This window comes from Puccinia triticina, chromosome 2A (assembly GCF_026914185.1).
Source record: "Puccinia triticina chromosome 2A, complete sequence".
NCBI classification, from domain to species: Eukaryota; Fungi; Basidiomycota; class Pucciniomycetes; order Pucciniales; family Pucciniaceae; genus Puccinia; species Puccinia triticina.
The window spans coordinates 6,297,569-6,310,162 of NC_070559.1; positions in this window are offsets into that span (position 1 = coordinate 6,297,569).

The window sequence follows — 12,594 nt, forward strand, 5'->3', positions numbered from 1 at the left end:
GACCGACTAGAACCATCTGTAACCCAGAATGCGACTGGAAATGTCTCAGCCGCCCCTCCTGCTGATCGTGTTAATGCAATCAGAGGCTGTGTTTACCACCGAGATGTTCGAGTAAGTCCAATCAGTTACTTACACAAGTTTGACCAAATCTGATGCTCGGATTGAATGATTCAGGCTCTGATTCGCACTAAAACCCGCCAAAAGCTTCTCATGCCAGCTCTCCATTCATATGGTCGAACCCATACTGTCACGACCCGCGCGCTCATCCCCAATACCCCACTGGTATTAGTAAAGGTATGTATTTCGCTGCTTTTGTCCATGTCATTGCTAGTTGACATGTAAAATCAACTGTAGGCTGAAATAGACGCAATGGACAACGAATGGAAAGAGACCCACTTGCCACCGGGATATCTTGCTGAAGACGACAATGCCACAATAAGTGTCGCACTCCTAATCCGCGAATTGCTCAAGTACGAGAGAAGTGCACTGGCAAAGTTGGTACGTACCTAACCAAACATCAAATGTTGCCCACAATGAATGATTAATCATTCTTCTGAATTTAGATTATGACTGGAGCCAGGCCAGGTCCCCGTAGCCATCCCACAAATCACCGATGTGGTTGTCAGTGTCAGTGCCATGAAATCCTTCATGCTGGTTGTATGCAGGCCAGTTTTAAGCTTATGGTCTAATTGTAACTGAATCAATCCACAGGTGTTGCGAGATTTTTCCCCCAGGCATGCACTCATGACCCGCGCCGATGTAGCACACTCAATCCACATCAGCTTGTTAGTGCGCATGGTGTATCTTCGCCTGCACATGTTTATGCAGCGTCAACAAGATCGAACTACAACCGTGGCTCGATCACCTTGGGAGGTGATAGATCGACATCTGGAGAGCATGCGCCGCAAGTCGCACGACTACAAAGTAGCGTGAGTTCATACAAATCGCTTTGTTTGTGGGAACACATTCTGATCAAGCATTACTTATCAGGTATGGGCGGTTCATTTTGGCATACGACTCCCAACTTTTTGATGGCACAAAGACTGCGAGCGATCTTGCTGCAATCTCAGTTGCGCTCCCATCTGATGATGAAGTGCAGGCCATCTTGGTGAGGAGAGGCCAGGAGGCCCCCCTCGACGAGGACGAAGAAGGCGCTATCCACACCTTTTAATTTTCCTCTTTCTTGTTACATTTATTATTGGTTTTTTTTCTTTTTTCTTTTATCTGCTAGTTTTCTCTCTCTATCACGGCCATTAGATTTGCAATGCAGCGCGTGGTACCCCGGCGGTACCACATCCGGTGACATGTATGCCCAGCGGATTTAATCCGCTCCGCCAAGGCGAACTGGCCTAACCGAGCCACAGGCCGGCGAAAGGTGGATGCGATGGACTGATTAGCCACCTGAACTCCACCCTTCAAGCCATCGCTGCCATCCGTGGGCTCGACCCGCCCGTCGGGATCACGATGATTCCTCGGGGAGGCGACCACCTGGGGCTTGGTGATTGATCCGTCAGCCCAACCCTGCCGTCGCTATCACGAGGAGTCCTCGGGGATTCCACGGACAGCCAAAGGCTCTCGTGGAATCCTTGGGGCCATCACGAGGTGCCCCCGTGATCCACTTGGTGGAGAGCACGTGAACGTGTGGACCAGCAGCCGCTGGTCCAGCCTCGCGCGGGGGCACTACGGGGAATCCACGAGGATTCCTCGAGATATCCTCGTCGAAGGACTCCCCGGGTGTAGTTTCGCCTGAGTCCAGGCTGCTGATGAGTTTCCGGTCGCGGACACCGATCTAATGCCGCCGATCTTGCGCCGTCTTCCAAACTACCCGCCGATCCGCCCTCGCCGAGTCCTCCGCTCCAATGGTTGCCGTTCGTGTCCGATATCTTCGCCGTTGATGTCTTGTATTCTTCAACTCGTGTTTATAGTCTTCGCCTTGCTTTTCGAATCGGATCACCCGTCAAGATCGCCAACCTCCTGTGTGTTGTGTTTTTAGCAAGCAGCTGACCGCGTCACCTGACGTCATTGTTATCGCCGCTGCATCGGATTTGTTGCCCAGAAGAACCAGGAAAACCGCCAACGATATTGTCTATTAAAGAAGGCCCTCTTGTTGGTCCATTCTTCCTTGTGTAGCCGCCACCGATTCAATCGCCCGAAAACAACCATCACACTTCTCTCATGCATACAACCACCCGCCGTCCAATAACAATCGTTGAGTATAACGATCGCACCAGCCGTCCAATAACGATCGTCGAGTCGCAATGTTTCCCTTGATCCTAACCGGTAAGATTTAACGTTTGCCTCCTCTCCCAGCTTGCAGCCTGGTTTCTTGATCAATCTGTCAATGAGCTGCATCACATTTTTGTCCTGGAGGATGATCAAATGATCTGAGCTGAAAAAAATTAAAAAAATTGATCTAGACCAGTCTTTGAGAGACACCCCTCCCCCAACTTAAGAATAGTTGTCCCCAACCTTTAAGTGAGAGTGAGAATATGAGCGAGGGTGAGAATAAGAGAGAAAGTGAGCTCAGGATACCAATCTGAGGGTTTTGAGAGAAGTGAGAGCACCTCCCCCAACTTAAAAAATTTGAAGCCAGTGAGTTTTTGTCTTTTGATTTATGGGTTGATTTTTTTTGAAGTGATTTGCTGGAATTTGAAGTCCTTGAAGTGTCTCAATGCTGATTCTGAATTTAATTTTTGAGTGTTTTTAAAGTTTGTGCTTGAGATATTGAATTATAAAGAATTTAACCAGTTTAAGTATTGAGAGTTGAGGTTGAACAGTTTAGTCTCATGCCCAGGAGGTAGGATTTTTTGTTTTTTGATTAGTTCTATGAGTTTGAGTTTGGTGGGGTTGATTATGATTGTGAAAATAGCTGAAGGGAGGATGGCAGATAAAAGAGTGACTTGTGAAAGAGTGTGAGTTCCTCCCCCAACTAATCAAATATAGACAAGGTGTGAAAAGAAATTAATTTAGATCCTACACTAATTTTAGGTGTTTTCAATCTTGAGGTCTTGAGTCAAAGGTTTTAAACACTTGCTGGCATCTTTTCTTTCAGTGTAAAAAAATTGATTAGTCCAATTCCAAAAATTCTTGATAATTCTTTTTCCAATCTGAGTACTGTCTTGTTGAATATGGCTGAGTCTTGCTGATTAGAGTTTGTGGTTATTTCTTCTGCATAGATATTTACTACCCTCTGACACTTGCCAGGGCTAGAAGTTTTCCAAATAATCTCCGATCTATAATATCAGGGCTAAAAGTAATCTAATTTTCAAACCATATATAATAAATAACTGTAATTTGATTGAACTAAACCTATCAGACCTATATAGACACTGATATCCCCACTGTGGAATCTTTCTTCAGTTGTCCAGCCTTCAAAGTTGTCCACAAATACAATAATAAATATTCTTCAGCTGATGAAATCCACATCCCCGGTTCTTCAAAATTCCGCCAGATTCCATCCAACAGTAGTACAAATTGTCCAAATAGTTGCCAAGAGTTTATGAACCTAGATTTATCAAAAGTTTTCCCGAGTTGAAAAGTAGCCACGTAAGTAATTTTTTTTTCCTGAATCAAAAGGTCTTGATCCTGACACCATAACTAGTTAAGAGAACTGAAATAATTCCCTTCCAAAATTTTCAAATGAGTGTGGTTTAAAACGAGTGTGATCTAGGCAGTTTAACCTCTTGCAAAGGAGGTTTCTGGTATTTTTTTTAAATGAGTGTGATTCAAAAAGAGTGTTGATAAGCAGTTTAACCTCTTGCTAAGGAGGTTTTTTTTTTCATCCATTACAGATCCTTACCATTGCTATATTCCTCAGCTCTGTAAGTTCACACTTCCCTGTTGAATTGATCCAAAAAATTGAAGTTTTCACCTCATCCAGCAGATTGACTGCACAAATGAATGTTTCTTTCCGTTTGGGTTCTTTCCTTGGTTTGCCAGTTCCTGTGGTGTCCGTAGGTAAACTGTAAGCTTGAAGAGGGTGAGTCTGATTGTTTTCTTGAGTAGTTCTATTGTTCGCCAGCCGTCCACAATAAATCCTTTGTTGAGTACAAGACATGGGTGGTGGAGGTGGTGGATCAACATTCATTCTAATGTTCTGACTGTTTTGAGTTCCATTGAATAGTCCGAGTGAATTTTGATTGGTTGTTGGTGGGATATTTTCCAAGTCTTCATTCTGTGAAAAAGCCATGTCTGAGTTTTAACTGATTTCTGATTCTTTATGTTAGATGAGCCGTTCAATATTTGCTAGTAGTTGTCCTGAGGGTTGGTCTCTGGATTTCTTCCAGGGCGAGTTGGGGGGGTTATACTGTTGAGAGTCAAGCCCTTGCCTCAACTTGAGGTCTTGTCACCTGCAAATGGACCTGTCATGTTACATGTCACACAACATATTTCTCTCCGGCTTTCTCTCTATTTTCCTTCTAGTCGCTCATCTTCACTATTTCGGACAACTCGATTCTCGCTCATCACGCTCTCAGACAACCCGATTCACTCCACTCATCTCCCTTTCCGTCAAACCTGAACCGTTCTCAACCGCAAACTTCTCATCAGCTTTTCTCGACTGCTCGACATATTTAAACTCGCAGAATCTCGCCTCTTTTCTTCTCCCCTGGGGAACTCACTCGAATCATCACTTGACTCATTACATTGACAGTCTCAAATCCTTCTCAAACTCTCTGACTGCTCTGTTCCTCCCAAAGACACCTTTCAAATCGGTCTTCAAATTCAAGCCTCAAGCTCACTTCCTCCGCCCAAGTCCGCTCCTGGTCGTATGTCGTGTTTTCTCTTTCTCCCATCATCTGACCCTATTAACATTGTTCTATTTTAGTCTGCTCTTTCTTCCTCCTCTGTGTCATCTATTTGTTTTGTCGGCTCTTCTGTGTAGTGTTTGCCTTCAGGTATTTTCCTCCTTTCTCATAATTCTTTTTGTTTTCTTCTTCTAACGTTGCAAATACTTCAGTTTGATTCTTAACAGATTTACAGTCTTGTTCTCGGAACCTCTATTCCTCGAATCAAAACTCCAAGGCAAACACCCAATATGTCCAACTCCGATGGAGCCGACAACTTAAGCCAACAAAACATTCCACTGCTCAATGGCAATAACTACGCGCATTGGAGTGACCGTATGATGATCTACCTACGAGGAAGAAAGCTTTTTGACGTTTGTCAAAAAACTGTCGATAAGGATGCAGATGACGACATCAAAACTACCTTTCATGAAGAAAACTATCTCGCAATCTCTCTCATTACCGCCAGACTCGAAGAGAAATGCTTTAATGAAGTTGTGAACTCAGAAACCCGTGACAGCGCTGTCCTTCTTTGGTCAAAAATTGCCGACTGTTACGCCTCTCAATCTATCATCAATAGAGGACACGTCCTCATGAAATGGTCAGCCATCAAGTACACAGGAGATCTTCAACTCTTCATCAAAACCATCCGAAAACAACTTCGGGAAATTGAACTCGTTGAAAAGAAGATGCCGGGCAATGTTCTCTCCTATGAAATCCTAGGAAAACTTATGGGGAACAAGGAAGTTGACATGATCGTGGACAAGATTGCCTTATCTGAAGAAACCGTTGCCACACCATATAGCTGTCTCGATGCTCTCCGACTCTTCAGAACCCACACGTTGTCAAAAGCTATGCATCAAGATAATGGAAAACAATCCGCTTCCGCTCTTGTCACCGCTGCTCCCTCCAAATTTCCTCAAAAGATTGTTCATCTATGCGCAGGAACCGAACATAATCCGCTGTCCACCTCTCACCCTGAAAGTCGATGCTATCATAAGTATCCCAATCTTCGAACTCAGAAGCCCAAAAATGCAAGTGCCTATCTCGCTCAAGCCTCGGCCTTCATTGCTTCATCCGGCAAACTTTCCACTCAAACACTTGTCATGGACACCGCGGCGACACACCACATGCTCAGTGATCGTTCTTTATTCACCAAGCTAGTGAATGAAGAAGTTGCAATCACCACTGGGAATCCAAACAACTCTTTATTTGCTGAAGGTCATGGCACAGCAAAAATATTCTTGAATGGAAAACTCATCGAACTCTCGGATTGCTTATATGTACCCTCCATGTCGCAACAATTAATCTCCCTCGGTCTGCTTTTTCCTGGGACACTCGTCATTCAAAAACAGGCCGACTCTTTCTCCATTTCCGATGGAAAAAGTGTCATGTTTACCGGTCACATTGTTAACGGACTTCTTCACTCATCTTACTCTACTCCTGTCGCTCTTTTCTCGAAATTCTCAACGACTCCAAACATTTGGCATCTCCGACTCGGCCATCCAAGCGAAAAAACGCTTAAACTCATGAGATTGTCCTCCTCTACTCCGAACGACTCCTGTGAAGTGTGTCTTTGCTCCAAAATGACTCGTCTTCCCTTCTCCAACCATTTTTCTCCTGCTTCATTCCCACTCCATCGCCTCCACATAGATTTAGTTGGACCAATCACTCCCCCTACTCTTTCCGGATTCAAATTTTTTATGACTATTGTTGATCAATACTCATCTTTTAAATTCTTTCGATTTCTAAAGGCAAAATTGGAAGCGCTGGAGTCCCTCAAGTCACTTATTGCCCTGATAGAAAACATCCAGGAACGACGAGTAAAAGAGATAGTTTCCGACAATGGCGGCGAATTTGTAAATCTTGATTTCGAAAGTTTTGTAGCGGAAAAGGGGATCAATCACCTGTTTTCTCCTCCCTACACTCCGGAACTCAACGGATTTGCCGAACGGGCAAACAGAGCGATTCTTGACAAAGCTCGATGCCTACTTTCCACCAGCAAGCTTTCAAAAACCTACTGGGGTGAGGCAGTCAATACTGCTACTTTCCTTTCCAACCTGCTTCCTACACCCTCTCGCGGAAACAAATCCCCTTTTGAATTGTGGACCAACTCGCCTGCTCCTCTTTGTTGCGTTAAAACTTTTGGCTGTCAAGTTGCCATATCGGTTCCAAAACATTGCCAAACTTGGAAACTGGCCAACACGGGAGAATTGGGTATCCTTGTTGGATTTGAAAACAATGGGGCAGTCTACAGAGTCATAAGAATTAGCAATGGGAAGCTTATTTGCACCAGGCACGCTTCATTCAATGAATCAGTTTTTCCTTCTCTATCCGGATCTAACATCAATTCCAATTCCAGTGATGAACCCCTTGTTGTCAATAATTCCCTTCTTGTAACGGACGACTTCAGTGATGATGACAATTTCCATGACTGTCCAGAACACTCCGACTCTTCCTTGGAGTCTGATACTTCAGATAGTTCCAGATCGGAATCCATTCCTGAAGATCCCGCTTCTCCGATTGTCGATACCTCCCTTCAGGAAATCCCTCAAGTCAGCACCTCCAACATCATACAAGGAGACGTCACTACCAACAACATCATTCACCATTCTCGAAGGCCTCGGGCCTTTGCTATGCAGGCTATCGACAATATTCCTAAACATTTTAACCAAGCGATCAAGTGTCGTGAATCTCAACAATGGGTCACCGCTATCAAAAAGGAGTTGGACACCATGGAAACTCTCAAAGTTTGGTCAATTGTCAAAATCATTCCCGGCATGAAACTAGTCGGGACAACCTGGGTGTTCCGGAAGAAAAAAAAACGGAACTTGCTCCATTGAATTTATAGCTTGTCTGTGCGCGCAGGGGTTCTTGCAGACCTACGGTGTTGACTTCTCTAAAACATTCGCGCCCACTGGACGACTTAATTCACTCCGGGTACTCATTTTGTTCGCTACCGCCATGAACTGGGATATTCAACAATTAGACGTAAAAACTGCCTTCCTCAACGCCGATCTCGAAGAGTCGGTCTATCTGTCAATTCCTCAAGGAGTCTCCGCCGACAAAAAGGTTTATTGTTTGAAACTACATAAAGCAATCTATGGACTCAAACAGGCTCCCCTCGTGTGGTACAATCGCCTCTCGACTTGGTTAATCAGCGTTGATTTTACATGTTCTGTTTCCGACCCATGTGTATTCTATCACCTCACACCTGAACCAATTTATCTGTTCATTCATGTCAATGACATTGCTGTCTTCGGACCACAGGTAGAGCCTTTCAAAATCGCCATCAAAAAGGAATTCAGCATGAAAGACCTTGGTAAAGCGGACGTCTTACTTGGAATAAAAATCCTTCATCAGCCCAGCGCAATCATCCTCACTCAACAACACTACGTCAACTTGGTATTGGAGCTGTACGGCATGAGTTTGTGCAGACCCGCGGTAACTCCACTCGTCCCAAACTCTCATCTAGACAAAGCGACACAAGAAGACATAGACAAATTCCTCCCCCTTGGCAAAAATTATTGGAGCGCCATTGGGGCCTTAAGCTACTTGAGCACCGCAACACGACCCGACATTGCTTACGCCGTGAGCAATCTTTCGCAGTTTTTGGAGAATCCCGGCATACAACACTGGGACGCCTTCAAGCACGTCCTTCGATATCTCAGCGGCACCCCTGACTACGGCTTGGTGTACTCTTGCGGGCTTTCGTCGCCTCTTTGTGGATTCACTGACGCAGATTGGGGCAACTTTCCGGTCACTCGGAGATCCGTCACTGGCTTCCTTTCATTGGTCAACAATCACCTCGTATGCTGGCAAACCAAGAAGCAACCCGTTGTCTCTTTATCCTCCTGCAAAGCAGAATACCGCGCCTTGACCGACTTCTCCTGCGAGCTACTCTGGCTTTGTCAACTCTGCATTGAACTTCAACTTTCAAAACTTGAAGAGCCCATCGTTGTTCACAAAGACAATCAAGGATGTATCGCGGTCGCAAACTTTGAAGCAAACACCAACTCAAAGAAAATGAAGCACGTGGAAATTCAACTCCACTTCATTCACGATGTCATCCAATCTTCCAAGATCATTCTCCAGTACACTCCCACCTCCGAAATGCTAGCCGACTTTCTAACAAAATTGGTCCCACGCCCAGCTCTTGTAAAATCCCTATCCGCCATAGGACTTTTGCGACTAGAGGAAAGGGGGGGTGTTGAGAGTCAAGCCCTCGCCTCAACTTGAGGTCTTGTCACCTGCAAATGGACCTGTCATGTTACATGTCACACAACATATTTCTCTCCGGCTTTCTCTCTATTTTCCTTCTAGTCGCTCATCTTCACTATTTCGGACAACTCGATTCTCGCTCATCACGCTCTCAGACAACCCGATTCACTCCGCTCATCTCCCTTTCCGTCAAACCTGAACCGTTCTCAACCGCAAACTTCTCATCAGCTTTTCTCGACTGCTCGACATATTTAAACTCGCAGAATCTCGCCTCTTTTCTTCTCCCCTGGGGAACTCACTCAAATCATCACTCGACTCATTACATCGACAGTCTCAAATCCTTCTCAAACTCTCTGACTGCTCTGTTCCTCCCAAAGACACCTTTCAAATCGGTCTTCAAATTCAAGCCTCAAGCTCACTTCCTCCGCCCAAGTCTGCTCCTGGTCGTATGTCGTGTTTTCTCTTTCTCCCATCATCTGACCCTATTAACATTGTTCTATTTTAGTCTGCTCTTTCTTCCTCCTCTGTGTCATCTATTTGTTTTGTCGTGCTCTTCTGTGTAGTGTTTGCCTTCAGGTATTTTCCTCCTTTCTCATAATTCTTTTTGTTTTCTTCTTCTAACGTTGCAAATACTTCAGTTTGATTCTTAACATATACTATACTAAACTAATAATAATACTAAAAAAAAACTAAATAGTATGATACATTGTTCAAATATTCAGATGCGTAGAGGGTTATCACAACTAAAATCTGTCCGCAGTGAGTCTATGCCGGCTACCACCTGGTAGTTAAAATATATATCCTAAACGCTCACAACAAATACGTCAGTTCTAATTGGTCCTCGTCTCCTGACCTTATTAATGATTTTTCAAGTATTTAACTAATTAATCCGGATTTCTACTAGGAATATGGTAAGGACTCATCGTTATAATGATGTTGGAAAGTGTCTTGACAGAGATATGTTTCTTCACTTTAATGTACACAGGTAAGTTTTCCTGCCACCAAATAATTTAGATTCACTAAGAGTACTGATAAAATTCGCAACAGTGGTTATAGATATGTTAAGCCACGTGTTCAAAAATAGAAATCCTCTATCACGTTGGGGACTCCCTTGTAAAGCTCAAAAGTGTTCCTGAGAACCTTTTGCTGAGTGCGGAAAGGGATGAATGAGGTTACCTCTGCCTTTCCTGGGTCACTAGACACTAAAACAAGCCCCCCAATCTACAATTGGAAGGTTTATGTAGTGATAGTGGAGGTGTATCAAAAGATAGCCTACTTTGAGCAGGTGGCTTAAGGGTTATGGTGATGTAGCTGATGTGTAAGTGTTGTAATGAGGTTGTAATTTGTATGTAAGGGTGTAAGCCACAATATAGAGTGGGCTAATACTGTAGAGTGAGCAAGTATTGTACTGTTATGGGGTAAGCTGAGTGCAAGTAGTTTGCTGAGCGAAATTACAACTGGGGGGAGGAGAGCCTCCTTAAATAGAAAAGAGTGAGGGATTTTAGCTCCAGGGGAACCAGGGAATGAGGGATTTTAGCTGCCCTGAGCTGTCAAATGAGGGATTTTGGCTGGTGGTACAGCCTAGATGAGGGAATTTAGCTGGTGAGAAAGTGGAGGTGAGAGGTTTGAGTTTGGCCTATGATGTCATTGACGTATGATGTCATTGGGTCATCTAATCATCTGTACTGCCCCTGTCTGTCAAATGATGTCATATGAGGGAATTTAGCTAGCCTGAGCTGTCAACTGATGTCATGTGTAAGCTGCATGAGGTTGACACCTGCATGAACTGCAGCCCCTATTATACTAGTCTGCATGTACCTGCATGAGCCTGCATAAGACTGCATAAAACTGCATAAGCCAGCATAAGCCTGCATCTAGTGTGCATGACACTGCATGACACTGCATGACACGTGCATAACACAATGTAATGAGTGCAGCTGATGAGGTAAAGCATATGTAAAGGGTAGACAAGTGTCAGAGTGGACCATGTAACGGATTACATGGTCCTGGGTAAGGGTGGTTCATGTAACGGATTACATGACCTGAGTATGGTGTTTGTGTGCGTGAAACTGGCTGATGGTGTCTTGAAGGGGTTGTATCTTCTGATCCAGAGGGGTGTCAGGTATGTTGTCCATGGTGTCCTGTGTAGTTTTGGCCGTAGAATCCAATGCTGTCGCCATATTGGTTGATTTGTGAGTGTACATATGAGAAAATGGAAAATTTTGAAATGGGCTAGATGGGTAACCATAAAGCACACCACAACGGGCGCAATATATATAAGCTTTCTCAATCTGCCAAGTGGCTCAAGCACCTTGACCCAGACCTTTGAGTCCAGATGGTCGAATCTAATCAAAAACATTTCTAAATACTTGAACCGGTGCAATTAAAAAATTTAGATATTGTTATTCCTGTCTTCTGACACACTGAAAATTCTGCACTCTTTGCCAGATGCTACAAAACAGTCTTAAAATCTAATTCAGATCATACTCAAATTGAAATTGGTGTTGCGGCCAACCCTGCAGAAATTTCTTATGATGATGCAGCTTTGCAAACCCTCTCTGTTGATGAATTCTCACTAGTATACAACAAAATCAAGTTAAAAAATGGCTTGAACTTAATGGATTGCTGCGCGAAGAGAATAATCAGTGAGAAAATATTCAAATTTCACTGCAACAATGTTTTATTGACACAATTCTTCTCGGTCTTATTTGTTTTAAATTGATAAAAAAGTGGGAAACGGCTCAGAAATTTCATTTCCAAATGAGTTGAGAAAAAAAGCTGGCGGAAAATTCTTAAGAAATGTTCCCATCACTGTACACTCCGACAACACGTCCGGAAACAAATCAAAAAAATGGAATAAACACATCTCTTATGACTTTACGCTTTCTGGATTGCCGCCCAAAATTTCAAATCAGCAATTTAACTGTCATTTTCTTTGCACTACCAAAATCACGGGACCTTTGGAGCTAGGAGAAATGGTTATTGAGCAATTAAAGTATCAATTTTCTCTGTTTTAAATCCTCACAGTTTGATTTATTGGAAAATTTTGTTGATTGCTTTCTTCTTTCTTTTTTTGCGCCTCAGTGACATGGCCACAGATGGATTTAGCGCGTATGATAGCACTATTGGCGAAGAAGTCCATGTGATGACCAGCATGTTGTGTTTTTTAGGGGATTCCCCAATGCACGCCGAAATTACAAACACTCACGTACCTGGAAATGCTCTTAATTCTTGTCGATATTGTGTCTTACATTCCGCTACGCTACAAGACAGAAAGAAGATGCCTTATGTAGCGCAATTTATGCAGAAGAACTTACACGACGCAAATGTATTTTTGTTGTCTTTTTATCAATGACTTCTGATTGTTTACACCTTTACTTTCTTTGTTTTTTAAGCACAGTGCCCAAATCAACTGCGAACCATGGAACAAACTAAGGAAAACTCTAAAAAGCTCTGGGCGTGCGCAAAGGAGCCGTCAATGACCTTGGAAAAGTACAACACCAGATCCGCCAAGCTAGCGGTTTGAGATCAAATCAATATCAAATTCGCAAAACAATTATTCAATTTTGAAGAGGAAAAAATTGCCATA